Raw genomic sequence first — 11,907 nt, 5'->3', positions numbered from 1 at the left:
GCTTCGCCAACTATTACCGGCAATTCATCCCTCACTTCTCTACCCTGGTCGCACCCATTGTGGCTCTCACTAAAAAGAAGGCGGACCCCAGACGTTGGCCTCCAGAGGCCGAACAAGCCTTCAATAGCCTCAAGTCTGCCTTTGCCTCCGCTCCTGCCCTAGTCCGCCCGGATGTCTCCAGGCCATTTTCTCTCGAGGTCGATGCTTCTTCTGTGGGTCGCAGGAGCCGTTCTCTCGCAAAGGGACACATCAGGCAAGACCAGAACCTGTGGGTTCTTCTCTAAGACTTTCTCCCCTGCCGAGAGGAACTATACCATTGGGGACCGTGAACTCCTGGCCATTAAGTTGGCACTGGAGGAGTGGCGTCATCTATTAGAGGGGGCTAAACACCCTGTTAACATCTACACGGACCACAAGAACCTCCTCTACCTCCAATCGGCTCAACGCCTCAATCCCAGGCAGGCTCGGTGGTCCCTCTTCTTCTCTCGGTTCAACTATACCATCCACTTCCGTCCAGCCGAGAAGAATCTAAAGGCCGATGCATTATCCCGAGCATCCGATGTCATGGGGCAAGAGGAATCTCCTCGTCACATAATACCTCCCGACCGCCTAGTACCAGTTGCCACTTCTGCTCTGCAGAGTCTGCCTCCCGGGAAGACTTATGTGCGCCCCGCACTCCGTAAACGCATCTTGAAGTGGGGGCATTCCTCTTTGGTAGCCGGGCATCCAGGAGCCCAAAAGACCGGGCAATTGATCTCCCGTCACTACTGGTGGCCCAATCTACTCCAGGATGTCAAGGATTTTGTGGCTTCCTGTGCAGTCTGTGCCAGGAATAAATCTCCCCGTCTAAGACCTGCCGGCCTACTATTGCCCTTGCCAGTCCCGGATCATCCCTGGCACCACATTGGGATGGATTTCATCACTGACCTACCTCCATCTGCGGGCAATACAGTTATTTGGGTGGTGACGGACCGCTTTTCTAAAATGGCTCACTTCGTGGCCCTTCCTGGTCTGCCCTCTGCTCCTCGTCTGGCCTCAGTTGTTCTTCCGACACATCTTTCGCCTGCATGGACTTCCTCTTCACATTGTGTCCCGACCGAGGCTCTCAATTTGTCTCTAAATTTTGGCGTGCCCTATGCTCGCAACTCCAAGTGAAGCTGGACTTCTCATCGGCCTATCATCCTCAAACCAACGGGCAAGTGGAGAGAGTCAATCAGATTCTGGGCAACTACCTACGCCATTTTGTTTCAAGCCGCCAAGACAACTGGTCCGATCTACTCCCATGGGCAGAATTCTCTTATAACCACTTGGACTCGACTTCCACAGGCAAGTCCCCTTTCTATGTGGTCTACGGGCATCATCCTCGTCCTCCTCTGCCTCTCTCTCCATCCTCTGAAGTCCCAGCCGTGGAGGAGTTGTTATCTGACCTGCAATCGATCTGGGAACAAACTCGACAGTCCTTACTCAAAGCCTCTGAACGCATGAAGGACCAGGCTGATAAGAAGAGGAGACCTGCCACGAATTTTCTCCCAGGTGACAAAGTCTGGCTCTCGGCCAAGTATGTCAGACTCAAGATCCCCAGCTACAAGTTGGGCCCTCGATTCCTCGGTCCTTTCTCGGTGCTAAGACGCATCAACCCTGTCACCTACAAACTCCGCCTACCCCCCACTTTGGCGGATTCCGAACTCCTTCCATGTTTCCCTCTTAAAACCAGTGGTCCTGAACCGGTTCTCCGATAGATCTTCGTTCTCTGCTCCTCAAGCCGTCTCTGACGACGTCTACGCTGTTAAGGACATTCTGGCCATGAAGACTGTCAGAGGGAGAAGGTTCTTCCTGGTGGACTGGAAAGGATTTGGTCCTGAGGAGAGGTCCTGGGAACCCGAGGCTAACATCCTGGACCAAGATCTCATCAAAAGGTTCCTGCAGGTTAGAAAGAGGGGGAGGCCAAAGGGGGGGGGTACTGTCACGGCCGCGGCGGCGTCCCATGCTCCGGGCCGCCGCCGCGACCTCCCCCCATCTCATGCAGCTGCCGGGGTCCCGGTGCAGGGACCCGGCGCTGCTACACGTTCGGCCCCGGGGGGCGCCTCACCTCTCCACGCTCCTGTCTCTCGCTGTGCCGGCCGGCGCGCGCGTCCCCGCCTCCTAGGGCGCGCGCGCGCCGGCTGTCTCAGATTTAAAGGGGCAGTGCGCTCCTAATTGGTAGTTGCACCAATCACTCCCCTATAAATCCCAGCATGCCCTGTCCCCTGTGTTGGAGCCTCTACATGCTTCCCATAGCGTTTGGCCCAGCTCCCTGTTGTTCCTGTGTCCTGTCCGTTACCTGGTCCCTAGTCCCTGTTCCTGGTTCCTGTTCCCCTGTCACTCCACCTGTTCCTGTGTCCAGCCAGTCACGTGCTCTCTCATCTGCAGACTATTGCCTGTGCCATCTCCTGCCACGCCTCGCCTGCCGACACCAGCAACCAAGCCAGGGGTAGCGACCTGGGGGTCGCCTGCCGCAGCAAGTCCATCCCGCCTTGCGGCGGGCTCTGGTGAAAACCAGCGGCCCCTTAGACTCCGCTCCCCTGGTGAGGTTTGTGCCATCGCTGGTGCCGGTCCAGTGGATCCACTACTCCGGGCGTTACAGTTGATTGTTTCCTTTAGTAGTAATGAATAAAGTAACACAATGTGCACATAACCCACATTACTACAACATGTACTACTACTACAACAAGAACATTTAAATTTAGTGTAATAATACGATTATAAAAAAAAATCTGTATAATTCAGCCTGTGCACTATAGTCATTTTTGTGACTTCTAGCCTGGAAATGTCTGATCAGAGCGGCTATTGCCATAAACTGTGCCCAGCTCCATTACATTCAATGGCGCTAGGTCTCTACCTCCAATCAAGTATTTATAGGCTTGACTGGTAATGCATATAAGGCTGTGACCATCATGCACAAGGCTGAAATATAGTCAAAACAATAGTTTTGTACTTATACTTGAAGTTTCTTGTGAGTATTTCTATTGGATCGGTGCTACCTTTATTGTGACCTCCTCGGTTTCCTGGTCCATCACCACCCACAGTGTACTGGCTTGCTGGTTAGAGGAGGTCTGGGAATAAAAACTTAACCCACAATCACACAATCAAATCAATAATTTCATTATAAGTCTCATCAAATGACACAAGAAAGGCATTAGGGGTCCTGTAAAGTGTAAACCATGAAATGACATCGTACATAAATCAAAGGGCAGTATAAGTCTATGTAATGTATGGACATACCAGGTCCTTTAGAGATACTCCATGTACCCATTCCACCCTACTAATAGATGAACCTAGGACTCCCTTTTAAAGTGCACAATTACTTTATCCACAATTACCTTATGCACAATTACTATAATATATATATTTTTTATTTTCAGTGCATGCAAGCCATACAATACTGTGTATTTATTTTGCAGAAAGATACATAGAAGAATCCAACCACTTAGGCCTTGTGCCAGGGCCGCCATCAGGAATTTCGGGTTTTGTTTGTTTGATTTGTATATGTTCACCAATATCCCCCCCCCCCCCCGGTATGCTCACTAACATAGAATATGTTGATAAGGCTAATATAATGAGGCTGTTCCATGTTAGTGAGCATATACAAATCACCCCCCCCCCCCCAGGCAGACTAGTTTAGCTCACCCAAGACAGTGATAGTGAATACATGGCGGTGAGAACGCTTTCTAGGAGATCCTGTTTGTGCAGCAGAGGTGTCTTTATCCTGCTCTGCATAGACCCTCGTAATTCAATAATCCCAGACGGGGCATTGCCTAGCACTCAACAGCATTCTGAATACAGGGGAACCCCTACCCCACTCTTGTATAAGTTGTAGTCTCCATCATAATGAGCCCCGCTGGGCTTGTAGACACGCTATAAATTGTACGTTGCAAGGGTGAATATAATGCCCTGCATACAGAGCACAAGAGACAGCTATACAAGTAAGTGTCTATTTGAATTGCACCTTGTTCACATTTAGGTTCTACAATTTTATAACTGTATAACAGAGATTACATTTTAAGCCACTGGGGAAAATGGGATATATGAGCCAGTTCTCTAGAATTGATCTCACACACAGACACCAGCACACATGTATACAGACACCAGCACACATGTATACAGACACCAGCACACATGTATACAGACACCAGCACACATGTATACAGACACCAGCACACATGTATACACACATACAGACACCAGCACACATGTATACAGACACCAGCACACCAGGGCACGGTAAAGTTTGAACTTCTGCAACCTGGAGAAATCACCTGATATCACCTGCAGTCCTATGTAACACCACATAACACAGTGGTATCTGAGTACAGATAATGTAGTAGATTTCACCTGCAGTCCTATGTAACAGCACAGATAACACAGTGATATCTCTAAGTATAGATCATGTAGTAGATGTCACCTGCAGTCCTATGTAACAGCACAGATAACACAGTGATATCCCTCTGAGTACAGATAATGTAGTAGCCACCTGCAGTCCTATGTAACAGCACAGATAACACAGTGATATCCCTCTGAGTACAGATAATGTAGATGTCACCTGCAGTCCTATGTAACAGCACAGATAACACAGTGATATCCCTCTGAGTACAGATAATGTAGATGTCACCTGCAGTCCTATGTAACACCACAGATAACACAGTGATATCTCTGAGTACAGATAATGTAGTAGTCACCTGCAGTCCTATGTAACACCACAGATAACACAGTGATATCTCTAAGTACAGATAATGTAGTAGTCACCTGCAGTCCTATGTAACAGCACAGATAACACAGTGATATCTCTGAGTACAGATAATGTAGATGTCACCTGCAGTCCTATGTAACACCACAGATAACACAGTGATATCTCTGAGTACAGATAATGTAGTAGTCACCTGCAGTCCTATGTAACACCACAGATAACACAGTGATATCTCTGAGTACAGATAATGTAGTAGTCACCTGCAGTCCTATGTAACACCACAGATAACACAGTGATATCTCTGAGTACAGATAATGTAGTAGCTGTCACCTGCAGTCCTATGTAACACCACAGATAACACAGTGATATCTCTAAGTACAGATAATGTAGTAGTCACCTGCAGTCCTATGTAACAGCACAGATAACACAGTGATATCTCTGAGTACAGATAATGTAGATGTCACCTGCAGTCCTATGTAACACCACAGATAATACAGTGATATCTCTGAGTACAGATAATGTAGTAGCTGTCACCTCGGGGCACCCCTACTAAATGATGTTCTACAAAATAAGAAAAGTGTCATACAGTGACTCACAGGTGACGTCTTCTTTTATCTGAGGCGTCACTTTCCCTTTTCCTCTCCATCCGGCCCAGACCTCCATGATGATTCCTTCCAGATATGTTTCATCTCTTCAGAACCTGCAAGACAAACAATTTAGGCTCCGCACATTTCTAGCAACTTCTTTCCCTTTCTCCCTCCTGTAGGCTCCCATAGTAACTGCGCTGTTTGGTGTTATGTGCAGTAAAGCGAGTAGGAATGTGGGATGCCCCCTGTATGTAGGATCCCCTGCTGTGCCCCCTGTATGTAGGATCCCCTGCTTTGCCCCCATGAGCTAATAATGCCCCTAGAGGTGCCCCCATACACTAATAATGCCCTCAGAGATGCCCCCATGAGTTAATAATGCCCCCAGAGGTGCCCACATGAACTAATAATGCCCCCAGAGGTGCCCCCATATACTAATAATGCCCCCAGAGGTGCCCCCATGAGCTAATAATGCCCCCAGAGGTGCCCCCATATACTAATAATGCCCCCAGAGGTGCCCCCATGAACTAATAATGCCCCCAGAGGTACCCCCATATACTAATAATGCCCCCAGAGGTGCCCCCATGAGCTAATAATGCCCTTAGAGGTGCCCCCATATACTAATAATGCCCCCAGAAGTGCCCCCATGAACTAATAATGCCCCCAGAGGTGCCCCCATGAACTAATAATGCCCCCAGAGGTGCCCCTATGAACTAATAATGCCCCCAGAGGTGCCCCCATATACTAATAATGCCCCCGGAGGTGCCCCCATATACTAATAATGCCCCCGAAGGTGCCCCCATGAACTAATAATGCCCCCAGAGGTGCCCCCATACACTAATAATGCCCCCAGAGGTGCCCCCATACACTAATAATGCCCCCAGAGGTGCCCCCATACACCAATAATGCCCCCAGAGGTGCCCCCATATACTAATAATGCCCCCAGAGGTGCCCCCATGAGCTAATAATGCCCCCAGAGGTGCCCCCATATACTAATAATGCCCCCAGAGGTGCCCCCATACACTAATAATGCCCCCAGAGGTGCCCCCATATACTAATAATGCCCCCAGAGGTGCCCCCATACACTAATAATGCCCCCAGAGGTGCCTCCATATACTAATAATGCCCCCAGAGGTGCCCCCATACACTAATAATGCCCCCAGAGGTGCCCCCATATACTAATAATGCCCCCAGAGGTGCCCCCATATACTAATAATGCCCCCCAGAGGTGCCCCCATATACTAATAACGCCCCCAGAGGTGCCCCCATATACTAATAATGCCCCCAGAGGTGCCCCTAAAAAAACAAACATCCTACTCACCTAATCCGCGCTGTGCAGGCAGCAGCTCTTCCTCCTCTTCTGGCTCCATCTTGCGAGCCGCAGGGACGGGACTTCCGGCAGGCGTGATGACGTCACATCATCACGCCTGCCGGAGAGGTCACGGCCCGGCCTCCCATAGGCTGCTGGTAGGAAGTGCCGGCAGCCTATGGGAGAGAATACAGGAGTAGGACACTGCCAGGTCCTGCTCCTGTATTCTGATCGCTTTAATGTTCCGCCCGCTCAATGTGCGGGCGGAACATCAAAGCGATCTGTGCATCCCGAGAAGCTGCGCGGCCGCAGCTTCTCGGGATGCTCAGAGACAAGTGGCAAGAGGGCCGTGCGGGCCCCCCTAGCGTAGCGGACGGGGGGCGGCGGCCGGCAGGCCCCCTCCCCATGTCTCTTAGGGTCCGGGCCCCATATGGCAGTACCAGTTGTACTGCCCTATCGGCGGCCCTGCCTTGTGCTGATGGCTGTAATCACATTGAGCCTTAGTATAGTCATCTTCTGGCTACTAGGTCATCTGTCCTATTGGGTTGAGGTGCATGGCATACTACAGAGATACTGTACCGCTTAAAGCTTTCTTACTGGTTGCAACAGGCAATAAGACCAAGTTTTCTGTAGCATAGTTTTGATTTATACATATGTATACAGTCTTATCTTATGGAAGTTATCCACATAGAAAGTCACTGCCTTGCATCTCAATCCCTACATGTCATCATTACGTAACTCCCTACTTTGTAAATGGCCACAAGCATTGCGACAGGCGATTTCATTTGTCAACATACAATGTTTATATTGTGGAAATATTACTTTAATTACATCAGAGGCATCACAGATGACATGATGTAAGTTATAGCGGTGAGATGAGTAAAGTGTATCCTGTCCATAGTATGTATGTATAGTGTCCCAGTACGGGTGGTTCACTAAGTCTTATGTCACCCGGGTAAAACTCTGTCAGGTGTCACATAAAGGGGATGAAGCTGCTGTTTTGCACCACTTGGTGTCTCACTTTCCCCTAACTGTACTGTCAGAAGACAGCTGAAGGTAAAGGGTTAACTATGCCACTGTATGTTTTCTGTTCTGACCAGGTGCAGGTGTTTCACACGGTTCTAACCAACTACACTTCTTCTTGATCCTCTTTCCTACGCAGCCCCAATGGGAGGTTAGACCCGGTCACCCTTATATAAGCCCATTTAGTTCCTGGTGGGAGGTCTTTTGTACATGGATGGTGGAAAGAGAGACAGACAAAGAGAGAGTCCCTGCTGCCCAGCGCCAGAGCCCTTATCAGAGACTGAAGCCACAGATTTTCTTATGGGAGAGATGTTTCCGAAGATGCAATGCTAAACCCAAAGGAAGGGTAACCGTCCTCTAGGGACCACCTTGTAAATGCTAGGGATCCGTCTAAAGTTTTCAGGACAGAATAAAGAAGGTACAGGACTGATCCTCAGTAAGACAAAGTGCAGCAAGCCAACGTATCTTACTGGTTTCGCACAGCTATCTTGGAAAATCTGAGAGGCATCCTGGCACGCACTCCCCCTCATGATATCTTGGGTTTGCAGCAGGTCTCAGAAGCAAGACCCAGTGTGATGACATGTCAAAGGTTACTTCTAAAGACAAAAACACTTTAAAGGGGTTGTGTGGAAATAGCAGATGGCTCAAGCTTTTTGCTCCTTTCTTTCCACATCTAAAGCCTGGGTTCATGCTACGTTTTTTTCATACGTTTTTGCCTAAAACAGATGAAAAACGGATGGAAAAACAGATGCATTTGTGTGCATCCGTTTTGATGTTTTTCCATTGACTTCCATTAAAAAAAAGCATCCTTTTTTTAACATACACAAAACTAGGGTCAAGTAAGTTTTGGGGTACTTAAAAAAAACTGATGTGTTTTGATTCTTTTTTTTTTTTTATAAGGGAAGTCATTAGAAAAACAGTTCAAAACGGATCCACACTAATGCAAAAATAAATAAAAAAATCAATCAATAAATAAAAAAAAATTAAATTGCAAAAATGTAGTGTGAACCCTGCCTAAAAAGTATAACTTCTGAGATAGAAGGGGATGTTTCTTACCTGATATAATATTTATGGTTTATTTCAGATAAGAAATGACACAAAAGCTGCACATAACCATATCCCATATCTAGAATACCTGCAGTGACAGCACATCAAGTCAGTAACACCACAGCAAGAAAATGGTTAGCCAGTGTACAAGATGCTAACAATACGTTCCCTAAGAATTTCTAAAATCCTGTTAACCTTTGGGTGCTCACTGTAGCGATGGAATCTAAATAATTTGTCAGTCGCCCTCTTGTGGATGAGATGAGAAAATGCAGGTGCTCCACAAAATACTGGAAATGCTCTCTATGTACATCATAGGCTTTCTGGCTGCATCGATCAGTATACAGAAATATATTTTACTCAGTAGTAGTTTGATAATAGACGCAGTGTCCAGGAAACTTCATGTCAGTTCATTATATCATTAACCATTGATAGGTATCACATTCATGAGACATCTATGCAGATAATATTACAATATGCAGTACAATATAAAATACACAAAAATGTGACAGTACATTTTATTTTGAGGCAATATTGTTAGTAGAAATATGGAGAATAGCTTTATTGCTATGAACATGAATGTTACTAAAGGATCTTGTCAGATATTGGCTCTTGGTGCCATCTACAGGGCATAGATAGGACCAGCATGGCTATAACTTCTGTGCAAAAACAAGGTTGTATCAGCTCGATGTAAAGCCAATTGTGGCAGAAAATTCAGCAGTAGTTATGACAGTCATTGTATATAGGTTGCATCTTCACAACTATATATCTTGACATATATATATACTGTATATATATATATATATATATATATATATATATATATATATTTTATTATTATTTTTTTTAATTTAATTTTTAATTTAATTTTGTCACTGTTGCTTCTTTTACCATATAACATGAATAGACTAAAATAGAAAAATAGGTTATGTAACTAGGCGGATTCATCCCCTTAAAGGGGCATTCCCATCTTAAAGGCGTACTCCTGCCCGGGGGTATTTTCAAGCTATGGCCGGGGAGGGGGTGGTTATGGGTGGCGAAGGTCACTTACCTCCCCAGTTCCAGCGCCGGGTCCTGGATTGCGCCGCCCGGTACACCCTTCCCGCGGCCGCTTCTTGGTGTGAGCTGCGGCATGAGACGTGACGTCTCAAGGTAGCTCAGCCATTCAGCGGCCATAGCGGAGTCCCGCCTCGGTCGCTGAATGGCTGAGCTGCCTTGAGACGTCACGTCTCATGCTGCAGCTCACACCAGGAAGCGGCCGCGGGACGGGAGAACAGGGTGGCGCAATCCGGGACCCGATGCTGGAACCGGAGAGGTAAGTGACCTTCGCCACCCATAACCACCCCTTCCCCAGCCATAGCTTAAAAATATCTCCGGGCCAGAGTACCCCTTTAACATCTCGTCTGCAGTGGAACAAAGTGCGATAAGTTTGATGTCTCTTGGGGGAGTGTGGTTAAGTAAGAAGAGCATGTTTATTATGTTTTATGCACTGACAGCAATATATAAAAAAGTTTTACATGGCTGGAGTATTCCTTCAAAGGAATAGTTCTTCAGTAGATCTGTCATGGACAGAGGTGGCAGCAGAGAGCACTGTGTCAGACTTGAAAAAATACACCACTTCCTGCAAGACATACAGCAGTTGATAAGTACTGGAAGACTTGAGATTTTTTAATAGAAGTAATAACATTGCTGGAGTACCCCTTTAACCCCTTAAGGTCACAGCCAATTTTCGTTCTTGCACTTTTGATTTTACTTCTTTATGTTTATAAAGCACTTGCATTTTTTTCACCTACAGACCCACACAAGCCCTTATTTTTTGCTAAACCAATTGTACTTTGCAATGACAGATTTGATTTTACTATAAAGTATGCTGCGAAGTTTTGTGTTTAAGCTGTTTGCTCTATGGTAAAACTGACATGTTCTCTATGTTCCTCACATTAGTATGGTATTACAATGGTATGCAGCAAAAAAATGAAAACCTTTTTTAAAAAAAACTAAATGTGTTTAAAATTGCTCTATTACCATCCTTATAACTCTTTTATTTTTTGGTCTGTGAGGTGTAAGTTTTTGCGCCATGACCTATACTTTCCATTGGTACCTTGTTTGCATACAGTATATGCGACTTTTTGATCACTTTTTATTGCAATTTTTCAGCATTTGATGCAACCAAAATTGTGCAATTTTTCACTTTGGAATTTTTATGCACTTACGCCATTTACCGTGCAAGATCAGTAATGTGATAATTTAATAGTTCGGACGATTATGCACGCAGCGATACCAAATATGTTTGTTTATTTGTTATATTTATAACATGGAATAATGGTAATTTGGACTTTTATTAGGGGAGGGATTTTTTTATTAATAAAAAACATTTTAACTTTTTTTTTTTTAACACTAACTAGAAGTCCCACTGGGAGACTTCTATATACACAACACTGATCTGTCATAGAGATCCATGCTGTGTATATACACAGTACTGTTCCATTAGATCATTGATACATTGCTCCAGGCTGCTGCAGCCTGGAGCAGTGTATTGCCGTGGAGGGTAAGGTGGTGGTGGGGGGATCCGTCCCACTAAACACCAGGGACACCAGGGGCACAGCATTTGAATGCAGCTTTCAGGTTTGACAGTCGCATTTGTATAGCACTGCTTAGTGATTCTAGAAGCAGATATCAGAGTGGGCAGGGCAGAGACCTACAACACGCCCAGATATAGTGTCCCAGAGCAGTTGTGCCACTGCTTCCTAGCACAACCTGTCATCAGTTATTGTTATACTGTATATCTTTATGCTCTGGGTGGAGGACTCACATTCTGCACTTCCACCACTGGGTGTCTCACTTCCCTCTATGTATTGCACAGCTGATTGTACTGTAAGGGTTAACTATGTATTTCTTCTGTGTTATTATAGTCCAATCCTTAGACTGGGTGTGGTGTACCACCACGGGTGTTACTAGTTTATACACCTTTTGCAAAAGCTTGTACGCTAAGCAAAAGTGGTAATGAAGTAGTACCTAAGTTTGGCCACTAGATGTCGCTAGTATGTATGTCTTATATCTATGTATTGCACAGCTGTAGTACTCAAGGGGTTATTGTTCTTTGTGATTTGTGCACCAATGAGAGCTCTTTTCTCTTCTACACCTATCTCTGTTCTCTTTCTTCTTTGCACTCTCTTTTTACCCACTCACAGCAGGTATAACATACCCTGTAGGAAGTTGTCACATGG

Source organism: Dendropsophus ebraccatus, chromosome 10 (genome assembly GCF_027789765.1).
Source record: "Dendropsophus ebraccatus isolate aDenEbr1 chromosome 10, aDenEbr1.pat, whole genome shotgun sequence".
NCBI classification, from domain to species: domain Eukaryota; kingdom Metazoa; phylum Chordata; class Amphibia; order Anura; family Hylidae; genus Dendropsophus; species Dendropsophus ebraccatus.
Note: the sequence above shows the minus strand (reverse complement) of the source record.